Below are 13884 nucleotides of genomic sequence, written 5' to 3'. Positions count from 1 at the left end.
ATATGTCAATTAGCTACGGAGTCGTTGAAAATATTATAGAAGTTTATCCCGAAAACAAGTATAGATTCATCGAAAACTTGTCTGCTGTTACCCTCTGTTAACAACGATAACACGAAAAATTTTAAAAAACAGTGCTTGAAAATTTTCGTGTTGGCATCAGAGAGATAGCAGAGGATCTTATATCTTTTATCCTTCTTTCGTCTAAACATATTTTGGTTAATGCTTTGGATATAAAGTGTGTTGATGCTCAAAACGACATCTATTAGAGGTCACAAAAGAGATACTTGGCAGCGTAGGCGAGGACCCTACATTCATCAAACGTTTCTTTACTGGTGACCAGACGTGAGTTTATGAATATGACGAAACTGTCCAACAATCTAACGCATGACGCTTCAAAAATGAGCCGAATCATTCAAAATTTGCTAAAGGCACTGACGGCCTTCCCAGCAAAGCTTGTAACAAGTGTATGGAAACTTGGGTTGTAGTACTAGTAAAAATTTGTATAATAGGTGAAAATGCAAATTTGATTCGATGGTATGTCTTTTGCTTTGCACACAATTTTTGTAAACTGACGAACTTGTAAATAAATGGTCCAGTTCATAATCAAAAACTTAGCAGTTAATTGTGTATAAAATAAGTTGCACTAACAACAAAAAATTATACGTAATTCACTAAAATATTACCGTGAAGCTTACAGTTAAATTTTAACGTTACGTGCGGTAGTCTTCGAGTATACTACTTACTCTGGGTTATTTATGAACTCAACCCTTAGTTCCATACTCCCAACCCAGGATGACCTAGTATTGTTTAAAGACTGAATACTTTTGAAAAATTCGCTCTTTACAAACTGTAAAAGCTTAACCTAATCTAACTTACCATACCTGCAATCAAATGCAACCCTGCGAAAGCTACATACTTTATAATATATCTATAGTTAGCGCAGCTGCGTCACCCTTTGCTAACTGCAGTTAAGTAACTCAGAATGCAGAAATTGCTTTGAGAAACCAGGACAAGGAAGTGCATACTAATGAAGAGCAAAAAATGTGCATTTCTGTTAAATTTTTTTGCGTGTACGCATAAATGACTCTTTCACACGGAAAAAGCAAAAGCAAAATAATACAAAAAAACAATAGTGTAAACGAGAGAAAACAACAATAAGCCGTACATTAACCAAAGATAGAGAAAAAAAAATCATTAAGAGCGTTCATATTTAATAGCTGAGTAGGGAAAAGTAGTGAAATAAAATATAAAATGTAAAAAAAAAATCACAAAGCCGCAACAGGCAAAAGCGCGCCGCAGCTGACAGGAAGGAAGGAAGGGAAACAGCGCAGAGTAGTGCGATTGTAAATTTTAATTTACAATGTGGACTTTTTAATTAATGACCATGTCAGCAAAGGTAGCAAGTGGTAGCCAGCCAGCCAGACAGACAAACAGAAAAACAGACTGAGAGCTAGCCAGTCAGAAGATTACTGGTGTGTGAACGGCCAAAATGGTGATGGTGATAATAATGTTGATGATGATGTGTGGGGTTGGCGATGCTGATGATGAAGATGATGATGTTAATGATAATAATAATGACGATTATTATGATGATTCTGTTGGCGGTGAGATGAGATTTTTACAGAGGTATCCAACATTTCGTCGCTCACTTGCCACGTTACTGCCGTTGGCGTGCAGCTGCTGTTGCGGTCGTCTCTACTTAGCCAGCTGGAAATGCAAGCAATCCTATAAAATCGCGGCACACAACGGAAGTAGACGCAAATGAGGTTTTTACAAGCGTTGACTAAGGCGCTCTTTAAAGTTATACATACATATACATTTCTATATGCTCTACTTGCAATAATTTACGACATTTTTGTATTAGTGTTGTTATTTTTATATCCTAAACAAGGTATATTAAGTTCACCACGAAATATAATATAAACGTATATGTATAAATGATTAGCGTGACGTACTGTGTCAACTATCCGTTCGTTTGCCCATCTGTATATAAGCGAACATGTTTCTGAGTTTTTCAGATATCGATCTGAAAATTTGCACACAACCTTTTCACCACAAAAAATGAGTAGCTTCGATATCGGACCACTACAGCATTAACTGTCAAATAAACTGACCGATGAAAAACTAGTTCTTGTATGAAAAACGTTTTTATTCGACAAGATATCTTCATGGAACTTGACATAGATTATTGCCCAAGACAACACTATAATCTCCGTACAAGTCGTTTAGATCGGCCCAATATAACACATAGCTGCCATACACATTGACCCATCAAAATCAAGGTGGATTTCTATTTATACATTTAAATGCTATAAGAAATGCATTTGTCAAGATTATAATAGCCTCGGTGCAGCCGAAGTTGATGTTTTTTCTCGTTTCAACTGTATTTTAATAATTTTCGCTTCACCTCGTTTTCACCAAACTTCCGCCATGTTGGCGCTTTTTGTCATTTACTTTGAAAATTTTGCTTCTGCCACATTATATTTATTGTTGTTGTTGTTTCTAAAAGCTATCTGTATTTTATTTAAGTCACTTATTTATTGTATTCCATGCTGCGCTCTTGATTTCCCCGCGGATGCGCAACTAACCGATGTGTGGCATTGCCATGTTGAGTTGCCATTTGAGCGGCACTTTAAATAAGTTGTCACAAAAAGTTGCACAAAAATAATAGCGCACAAAAAATATGCAATGAATAATGTAATATGCTATTTTACATTACTCAGATAATTTCCGGTCTACCCCACATTCCAGTTACTTTAATTTTTTCCATCGTAATTATTCGCTTTTCTAAGAAGACTCTCGAATTTCTGAGCAATTTTTTTCCTCTTTCTGCATAAGATAGGCAAATTAAATTGACATTTACAAGATTTTGGCATTTTTGCGAGATATCTCTTGTTGCTTTGTTCCGGCGTGCGCCTTTTCCAGTTTCTTTCATTTCACGTTTTTTGTTTTGCTGTTGTTGACCTTTAATAGTAATATCATAATGGCCCTTAGACAATTTTTCGCTGAGCAAGATGTAAGCGATTACTTGTAAATACGGCATTTCATGTCACCGGATTCTATTTAAATATGTTTAAGCACTTTTGTATTAATGAAGGTGTAGGGCTTTTATGTTTAAAGGATATGTCTTTTGAGGTAAAGTTCGTTTAGTATTTCCGGTCATTAGCGTTAGAGTTTCGGAATTTCGAAAATTTTTCACAGGAAAATCATAAATGACAGAAGTGTCATCAAATATTTGGACGGATCGTTTAGATATACTTATAAATTTACGCCCTTTAAAAATTTGTGCCAGAAAAATTGCAAATTTTAGATTTTCATCTAAATAGAATTGGCATAGTTTTTTTTGGACTAAGTTAACTTTTTGTAAATATGTTAAGAAGCTTATATATCTCAAAACGCCAAATTTATCGTTTAATTTTTATCATAAATGCAAATTCTTGCTCCATCTATATCTACCTCTTCTTAAGATACTGAAAATTTATTTCTGGAAAAAATTTGAACACTTGGAAATTGTGTCAGAAAAAACAATTATTTGGTTAAAATTCAGTCTTCATTGTGTTCTTGATAGAAATGACAAAAATGTTTGAATACAGAGATATTTTCAAAACAGATCATCTGTAATGTAAATATGTAAAGAAATGTTTCCCATAGATACAAATATGTATGTATATTAAAGATTTGCATACTTTTAAAGTTATCTGATTTAGAAAAATTAAATATATTAATGAAGAAAATTTTTATATCGTTTTTTAATCGTGAAAACTCATGCGAAGAACAGATCATACTGTTTCGTATGTTTGTATGCATTTAAGAAGCATGTGCATATGTCTGAAAATACATGGTTTTGACCGCAATTGAAGTCAATGTTTTTCTCACTAATACGATTTGTTCAAGTTCATCCGAAAATGCTGCAGTGCAGTCTCAAATAAATTTAACTATAGCATTTAATTTTTATACTCTAGTAAATTGTTGCTACAGAGTATAATCGTTTTGTTCACCTAACGGTTGTTTGTATCACCTAAAACTAATCGAGTTAGATAGAGGGAGATATATATACATATATATAAATGATCAGGATGAAGAGACGAGCTGAAATTCGGGTGACTGTGTGTTCGGCGGTCCGCCTGTCCGTCTGTGCAAGCTGTAACTTGAGTAAAAATTGACCATTTTAAATTCCGTCCGATTCTTTCATTTTCCACTATGCAAATCAAGCAACAATGATTATGTCGGTGTAAAATTTTGCGTGAATAATACGTTTAAAGTATGCCGCCTTGTGACCAAAAATTGTCTAAATCGAACCAAAACTTTTCAAGACTAAGTACTCAAAGTACTGAATATGTGGAGTATAGTTGACTTTTTACCGAAAATATCGGTCAATGATATATAATTGAAATTCACATAATAAAATAAATAAATGAAACTCTCGATAATAGTATGGTTTTGTGGCAAAAATGGGTTGATTCGGATCAATACTTAATATAGCCCTCATATACCTAATATAAAGATTTTTGAACTTCCGAGTGACTTTATACCGCATATATCCAATATGTGAGTTATCCCAATGAAAATGAGAGTGCGTGTTTTACTCATATACTGTGAATGTAAATAACTGTGGCAACAGTTCCTACTTCTAATTATTAAAATATTTAAAAAAATCTCGAACGAGTATACAATTTGACTTTGTGAGAGTATAAAATGTTCGGTTACATCCGAACTTAGGCCTTCCTTACTTGTTTGCATTATTTTTTTTTAAAGTACATGCTCTTAAAATCACGCAAAAATTTGCTTTTGTAGCGCAAAATTGCTAACCTTAAGCTCTTTTCTTTACTTTCGCTTAGCAACCAAAATGAGTATATGTATGTGTATGTAGGTATGTGTATTTTTAAACAGCTAATTTGGCTTTAAGCCAAAACGTGAGCACAACAGACGTAAATGCAATAAAAATAGTTCTTTAAATACATTGTAGATATGTGTGTATGTGTGTAATGTATGTTATATAGGTTAATAATTAAAATAAAATAAAATAATTTAAATATTTAATATTTATTGATGCTTGTAATTATTGAGCAAAGTGAGTGATAAATTGATTTAAAAGCTATATATTTCATATTCTTATTAATTTTAAGCATTAATTGTCATAAATTCATATGAATATTCATATTATATGTAGATATGCGTGAAAATTTGGTGCGAAAACATTAATTTGAATATAATTGCAATATAAATCTCGTCACCGTCAGATATTATAGATACTAATTTTGCTAGTATTATGGGGCATATCAAATTTGAAATAAAAAAAAAAAAGATTATTTTTCATATTTCGACATTTAAATCGAAATTTCAAAAAGTTTTTGAGTTATAGCATTCTAAAATATAACGTCTCAGTTCAATTAATCAAAAATAAATTTTTCAAATTTGTTTGAGTTGATTTCTCGGAGACAAGTGATTCGATTTCTATCAAATTTCAAACGACCAAAATTTCGGGAAAAACTTTTTAATGCCAACATTTTGCCAATTTTTATTTTTGTTTTGAACGTAAGTTGTTATACGGACAATATATTCTAGTAAAGAAATTGTTTTTAGCTTTCATCTACTGAGTAGTTCGTAATCCCTGTAGAAATGGAGTACCTTTTTTCAACGCCGTCGGAGATCGCGTGTCATTCGAAAAATATTAAACTTTTTTTTTATAAAAAAAAATTGATTGCGTATATTTCAAATATGTATAAATATACTCTTAAAGTTTTAAATCAATTGAGTAGTTTTTTTTTTTTTTTTTTTTTTTTTTTGGTTAATTGCCAAAAATCGCCTTGTTTAGGTTGCAACACTAGGTGTGCCCCTAACGATAAATTATATTTTAAATATAAATTAATATATATATCAATATCTGTTTGTACTTGAAAACCTTTGATATACATTTTTCAACACACTCTTTCAAAAAAATCTCAAAACCACTTATCATTTCACTGTGTCAAAAATGTCAAATCGCAGAGAAAGTATCGAAAATGTATGCCCCATTTCCACAGTATAAAATATTTATGCCAACTCAACGATAAATAATAGATATATACATGTAAAGAATGGCTCACCGAAATTTCACCAATACATACCTACAAAGAAAAGAAGAAGAAGGATAAAGGTTAGTTACATACACACACATATATACGCTAGTTATATTTATTATGTACGAAATTCAATTTCATTGTCAAGGGCATGCGGGCAACAAGTAAATATAACGGTAAATAACAGAAACATAAATTTTGAGAAAATTGTTATAAAAAGTTGTCGAATTATTATTGCTAACACGCCGTGGACTCCGCTGTCACCAAAGAAAGTCGAAATTTCGCACGAGTCCATCAGCTGGCGTCGCGCCAAGTTTTGCCGAACTGTGGCGAATAAATTGACCTCAACTCACGTTTGCTTACATCAAAATCGTTGTTTTTGTTGTTACTTGTATAGTGGGCGACTCTGTCTGTGTATAAGCATATACAAGTACATATAATAATACCGTTTAAGCGGGCCAACGTGAAGAATATCTTAATTATTGCCTTTTTGTGTGCATATGCCAAAAAGTGATTGTGTTGATTTCCATGAAATTCACCGCAACATGTTGTGGTATAGCTGTTAACGGCAGCTGTGTACGGTGTTGCACATTTTAAGTTTGATTAAAAATACTTTGTTTAGTTTTCGAAATTTTAATTTAATTTACGGTAATTTTTAAGCAATATTTTTTGTTTGCATTTAGGAATATTGAGTAATGAAAAAAGCTTCGAACTTCCAAATAGATGATTTATAGATTAAAATATTTTGTAGTCAGTTTAAAAATTATAAAAAAAATTTCTCGTGATATACCTTTATATAAATTTCTCTATTCCATTTTTTACAGAAAAAATTATTATAAATCATATTCGAAAGTGATTAACTAACTTGCTTAGGAGTCCATCATTTTATGTAGAAAAAGTAAAGTTTAAGTTCTTGTTGTTTCAGTGACTAAAACGTTTCCCAAGTAGTTTCGCTACATCTTGGACTATTTTACATCGTTTTAGAGCTATGAACCCCCTAAACTTACACTACCAATGGAAATTTGGTCCAATTTTCAACTCACTATGACAATTTGTTCAGGTTTTATGATAACAACTATAAGGATCATTATGGATATAGAAAAAATGTGTTTAACACCCGATTAAAATTTCGTCAAAACCGCTTGGTAGCCAATGTGTTAAGACAGAGGAAAAAAGTCACTTATTACTTGTAACTTATTATATTCGTGTATTTTTTTGTTTTTTTAAAATCACAATAGAACTTCTCCAGCTTCCAGCGGCAAGAACGAATCAAGCCAATTCGTTCTGCATTGACCGGAACAAAGAGCCCGAAACAGGCAAGGTCTGGGCTATAAGGCGGATGAAGCAAGCGTCTTCCCAGACGCTATTTTCCAAATAGTTTTTAACCGGTCTTGCAATATGAGACCGAACGTTGTGATGATGGAAATTTATTGCCTCGTGTCTAGTCGCGAATTGCGGTCGTTTTTAGGCAATTGCTCGCTTCAATTTGATGAGTTCATGTCGGTAGGGTTTCCCATTAATGGTAAAACCCAGTGTTAGAAGCTCATATTACAGTACACACTTCTGATCCCAGCAAATACAAAGCAATACTTTGGTGTCATGAATATTCGGCTATGCGGTTGACCAGGCTTCATATCTAATTTTTTGCGTTTAGGGTTGTCGTAATGGATACATTTTCCATCAATAGTCACAATTTGCTGCTAATACGAATTGTTTTTGTAGCGTCCAAGCAACGTTTCTAACATGCAAAATTGTCTTTTAACGTCTCTTGTCTTCAATTCATACTATATGGAGAAGATCTTCCCGCAGAAATATTTTTTCAGACACAAAGTTCGACATATTTGGCACTGAACAAAATTATTGTTGTTTTCGCTTCAAAAGAATGACAATAAATATGCTTATGGAACTCTTTCTTCTCTCGATTCTACAGTCTTTTCTCTCTTACTGCCATGTACCGCTCTCGAAGTTCTATGAAGCCGAGTAGTCTACTAAAAAACATGAGATTGTGGGAGATTTTTCACCAATCTGTGTTTAGTCGAGGAAACAGCAACAAATAATGTTAGCTCATTGGGACTGATTGTTCAAAAATGACAATTTTGTCGATCTAAAATTATTGATCCTTTTCGGTAAAACTTTTTTCTAACCCGTAAAAGCGGTAAATGCCAGGATGACTACATTAGTTAATATTTCACATATTCCAATATTTCTATAATGTATGGTGTGAACATTTATTTTAGATGCTCACAGTCTTAGCTCACTCAAGACCAATGCTACAATATTCCAAAAATTTGATCGACACTGGCTAGCTGCACCGACGCCTTTTAGTTACTAGTTGATCACAATGTGGAGCGTGAGGTTTTCAATTTACTTTACATGAATGTGAATGAGAGAACATAATCTGCATCTACAACAACTTGTCTACTGATTAGAGTGCAAGTGATTTAGTTGTATATACACACTTGCGGGTATTAAATATGCACTGCATTTCACTTATTAGAAGTAGGGGAAATTTTCATATGAATTATGTGCCTTGCACGTTGCGAACCCTTCTGTGTGAAGTGTGGTAAAACATAAGTCCCTCCGCTTTAATGCAACCCCATCTCGTTTTCTTGGAGTTGTTGACAAGCAGTACCGAAATTTCTTAATATCTTAGACAGAACAGCTGGGGGACTTTTACATGATTACTATGGTAAGTGCGGGCAAAGTTAAGTGTGTTTGTGAATGGGGTGTGGAAATTTGCATTTGTCAGCTTGTACAGCTGATTGCTTTGATTAATTTTTGGCTTAGAGTTTCAACAAAGGAGGTTTCAGCTGTTGATCTGCAGCAAATGTGCAGATTTTTGTTTTGATTTTATTATTGTAAGTGGTTTTGGGAGTTTACTGAGCATTCTATGAAAATTGGTTTTAGCTGTTTGTTTATAATCTAACATAAATGGGAAAAAAAATCCTAAATACCGTTTACGATCTCACCCAGGGTATCTAAATGTGGTAATCAAGTGGGCAGGTAAAAATGGATCAGCCATAAATCCAAATAAAATTGAGCTAGTTTTTACTCTCCCCTTTTTGGGAGGCTCTGTTCTTCAATCGCTGCACAGCGGGAAGTAATTGGGGATTATCCTTGATAGGAAGCTCTCATGGAAGTCAAACATCGAGAAGAGAGTGAGGAAAGCATCGGTCGCATCACCTCTCAACAAAAGTGCCAATATTGTTTTATGGAGTCGTTGTCTAGTACCATAAAAGGCGCTCGGAAAAACCACACTAGCTAAGCAGCTGGAGCGCGTTCAAAGAGCGGTCCTCATCGGCATCTGTGGTGCACTATGGACAACACCAACAATGGCACATACAGGTAGGTACTTGGCGGTGAAGGCTGTTATTAGACTTAGGGAAGTTGCGGTGCCCCCGGGTAGGCACACACTGAAATTCTCAACTACTTCCATTGCATTCCTTACAATCTAGATCATTGCAGCGAGGAACCTTCTCCTTGCAGTTCCTTCTTGGCTCACACACTTGCGAGGGATGGACGGGGCGAAGCCGTTGGACAAGAGGTGCAATTAGCTTTTTAACGGATGGGTCAAAATTAAGATGGAGGGTAAGAGGGAGAGTCCTGTGTCGGGAGTTCCCCATCAACTCATGTTTCAGGCTACTAGACCACTGCGTCTTTAAAGCAGAGGTGGTTGCTATCAAAGTAGCATGGGTACCCGATCACAGCAGAATGCCGGATCTGTAAACCGATAAGCATGTTAGAGCGGGCACTTTTACCCTAATTTCATCCGATTGAGGTTTCCTCTTCCGTTCTAGCGCTATCTATGGATCTCTAGATTACTTGGCAAGCGAAAGTCAACAACCAGAGCTTGTGCGACTGTGAGATCCAAGCTACTTGCTCTTAGCAAAGTCAATCTCGCCGCAATTGTAGGTGTTCTGACTGAACACGATCCAATATTTATTACCCGGCCATTGCTAGACTGAGATTAAAAGATCTCGGTAGACACACCTTTGGCGAACCTAGCGAATTGACTAGGATTGATTAATAAATTTGTGGTAAGTTCAAAGTGCCTCGTCGATCTATGAGGATCTGATATCCACTTTTAGGTTTATACCAGCGCAACACAAGTTCAAGTGAGATCTATCGATTTTGGTGCAACTCTACGACCTAATGTAACCTAACCTAGGTTATAAAGTATACGTGCTGGAACTAACTGATCGCTACAACGGGGTAGGCAGGGAAATAGTTTTTTCACTATTCTTCCAATAATGTTAGAATCCTCAAGTGTTCTCTAAATACAAAAAGCTTGGTTTTTTTTGGAAATCCCTGACTACTGTCCTACTCTCTTAGGTATCAGGTTAATAACATAACCTCACATTTTGAAGAGGGATTTTCTTCTGATATTCTTCTCGAAAATTTGTAAATTAAGTCAGGTTGAAAAAAATTATTTATGTTTTTTTTTAGATGGAAACACATTCAAGTCCAGCAAATTTTTGAAAACAATCAAGTCCAACAAAAAAAAAAAAAACAACTACTGGGACATTGCAAATAATTTCTCATTCCACTTAATTTTTAATATGTTGCATGCTATGAAATATCCGTTATTTGTTCTACAACAACAACATACATTATGGTCGCTAAAAATTCGACTTCCACCAAGTGCAACCACACGCCACCAGTTGTAAATCAGAAATTTAGAAAGCGTAAAAATTTTACGGCAGCACATGTTTTTGTATTGCATGTGATACAACAACACGAAATCGCAAGACTAAGTGCGCAAGCCGCTATAATGCCTACATTTATGGCAGCAACACTCACATAGGTATATATTTTGCATTGCCGCTTATGCACTTTCGCTCCGCCATCGCCTTTTTAGTGGGCGATTACATTTTTTATGGCTTTCGTGGCAGCAACGATGCGTTCGCATATAAAACCGGCGTTAAAATTTGGACTTCCGCCCGAATATGTATGAGCAGCCAACCGACGATAAGGAGCATAAGATGAAGTGCCGTGATGTGCTGTGTTGCGGCGCTATGTTATGTTTTGTTAGCGTGAACGCGCGAAGGAAGTATTTATGTGGCAATACCGTAAAACTCATAAAAATCCAGTTTTTAGTTTTTCTTTCTTTTCGTTTGAATGTTGCGAGTTCATAAAAATTGTAGAAAAGTCAGGGTGGAAATGAAAAGAAATGTGGGTGCTTTTGAGTAATAACGAGAAATCGTCAATAAAGCGCTAGATACCCATTAACTGCGAGTAACGGCTAGAGTGTTGGCTCTCTAAAATGTTTTACTAACGAGTGATATAAAAAGAGGTAACATAAAAGTAAAAGCTGTTCTTTGTAAAAATAGAAATAGAAAAAAATCGATTTGATTTTGAACGATCAGTTTGTATGACAACTATATACTATAGGTGTCGGATGTAAACAATTTCTTCGGAGATTGTAGCGATGTCTTGGCTAATAATCTGTGTAAAATTTCATGAAGATAGCTTGTCGAATTAGAAAGTTTTCCATACAAGGACTTGAGCTTGATCAGTCAGTTTGTATGACAGTTATATGCTATAGTTGTCCAACCTCGGCGGTTCCGACATATGAGCAGTTTCTTGGTTAGAAAAGGACGTGTGCAAAATTTCCGATTCATATCACATTTTCCTGGCTAAATCGATACCTATGTACGTATTATGGGAAAAATTGTACCCTCTATTGTATAGCTACATATATGTTACGGTTTAAAAAACATTTAGCTATCTAATATAGCAGACTATTGAAGCGAATACATATGATCGGCTATAGTATCTCCTGGTGGATACGTATAATAAAAAAAAAATGTTTTTCACAAAAAACGACGTTTTTTGGGAAGCCACCAATTTGTCGAAAATCCAAATTTTGACTAGTCCTTTGATAATTCGCTGTATTCATCTATTGTAATAATAAATATTTTATGTTTTTGAATTTGAGCTAATTTTAAGCAGAAAAATCTTCCTCACCTCCAGACACCTTTTCTCCCAGGTTATCCTGGAGATCGGTTACGGGATTAAGAGTTTCCAAAATGTTTCAAAATGAATCGCCGATTATTAAAGCTGATCAAACCGCATGACAGCATTTACGGTACAATCTTAACAATCACTAACATATCTTCGAACGCATGCTCAATTTTGTAGCTCTTCTTTCGTTGCTGGATACATGCTTCATTCCGTCGAAGCTTCTTCTCCACTTTTGCAACTCCTTGATGTAAAATTTTTGACAAGAAAGCAGCATAAAAGATAGCGCGCTAAGAAATGATGAAGCGATAATTTCTGTCAATCATTCTGTACTAAGATGTTATATATTTTACTCAAATAGTAAAACTATCCCATGTAAATTAAAGTTTTAAAATACATACATAATCAAATTATTTTTCCAAACTGCATTTTTAAAACACTTTCTTAAAATAATTTCGCTTCGCTCATGTGTAAAATTTGCATCGAAAACCTTTGACCTGCAATTTCGTTGCGGTGAACAGACCTTTTTGTGCTTGTAATCACACTAAATGCGCATTTTCCAAATAAGTAAGCACATTTAGTGCATAACGGGGACGTCCACCAGCGCTGCTGGTGCATCTGCATTCATTTTGGCAGCAAAGCACACACATACACACAAGGAACTGCTTGTCAGAGTAAAATTGAATTTCATTTCTCCTTTTGAAGTACTTCTCAATTGTGCCACCCTTGTGTGTGGGTATGTGCGCATGTTGTTGTATGTGGCTTCGTAAAGTTAAGTACTTCGATGAGAAGGCGTTATGTTTATGGAGGTTAAGGCATAACAAGTGGTTGGGCTTGCTCGGCTATGTTAGATAATAGCGTAAGCGCTTACTTGCACTCACAATAACAAGAGCATAAATATTATTGGCCCGGGCGTATGAGTGACTTTTTAAGTACACTACTTGTTCGAGTGCACACAGCGAACTTTTTTCTGGGTTTCATACAAGTTATATACATATCTTTATCTGTATGCGTGTGCTTAAATTTTTATTGGAAAAATTATGATATATATTTTTTTTTTTGCTTGTTTTCTTACAGGCTATTCAAGTATTCACGATTAATGAAATAGATGTTGTGATCAAGCACATCCTCACTGCATAACTACATACATGAATGCTGCTAAACGATAGTTAGTTAAGGTAAGTGCTTGTTTTCTTATAGAAATTTTTAATTTTAATGAAATATTGAGCAAAGATTGAAAGTAATTGCATTATTTTTGAAATACTACTGTACTCAAAAGTGAGAAAACTCCTTATTATCGCTGCATAAACTCTCAACATATGAGTTTTTTATATTTATTTATTTATTAAAGGAAATACAATTATAAATAGTTATACGCATGTGTGGAACATTTTTTTTCATATACTATTACATACACTATATTTTCATGGTAGTCATATAATATATACATGGTGCCATTAATATGGCTTTGATTACGTAGTTTTTCTGAATCGGCTATTCAAAATTTTGTATTTAATGCCTCCTGAATTTTGTTTGCATTTTTTTATTTTCTATTTAATAATAATTATTTTTATTATTCAAGGATTAATTATTGCTTATTTGTCTTAAATACCCAATGTAATATTGAAAGTGCCATTTAGTCTTCTTTTAGGCTGGCATTATGGTTCGCATCATATAAATTTGAATGGGTTAGAGTGCTATCTTGAGCTAAACGTTCTTTGAAATTTCAGAAAAGTATTTGCTACTCACAATAATAACAATATATTTATACAATTGCCGAATATTTTCCGCTTCACTTTCTGTGATAATGAAAAAATGCTTTTTATTTAAAAATTATAATAATTAATAATAATTGTTACATGTT

The 13884-nt window shown here is 34.3% G+C and overlaps 2 protein-coding genes across 5 annotated transcripts in view; one reads left to right on the top strand and one right to left on the bottom strand.

Moving 5' to 3' along the window:
- NaCP60E (Na channel protein 60E) overlaps window positions 1–13884 on the bottom strand; it is a 252197-nt gene that overhangs the window by 82882 nt on the left and 155431 nt on the right. The window lies entirely within an intron of this gene.
- The window catches only part of Tpc2 (Thiamine pyrophosphate carrier protein 2), a 120783-nt gene that overhangs the window by 47366 nt on the left and 59533 nt on the right, over window positions 1–13884 (top strand). For both annotated transcript variants that reach the window (XM_070108278.1, XM_070108279.1), the window contains one exon: window positions 13098–13198. The gene's annotated coding sequence lies outside the window, so the exon portion shown is untranslated. The remainder of the gene's footprint in view (window positions 1–13097; window positions 13199–13884) is intronic.

This window comes from Bactrocera oleae, chromosome 4 (genome assembly GCF_042242935.1).
Source record: "Bactrocera oleae isolate idBacOlea1 chromosome 4, idBacOlea1, whole genome shotgun sequence".
Taxonomy (NCBI): domain Eukaryota; kingdom Metazoa; phylum Arthropoda; class Insecta; order Diptera; family Tephritidae; genus Bactrocera; species Bactrocera oleae.
This window is presented reverse-complemented; position numbering and strand designations above follow the sequence as displayed.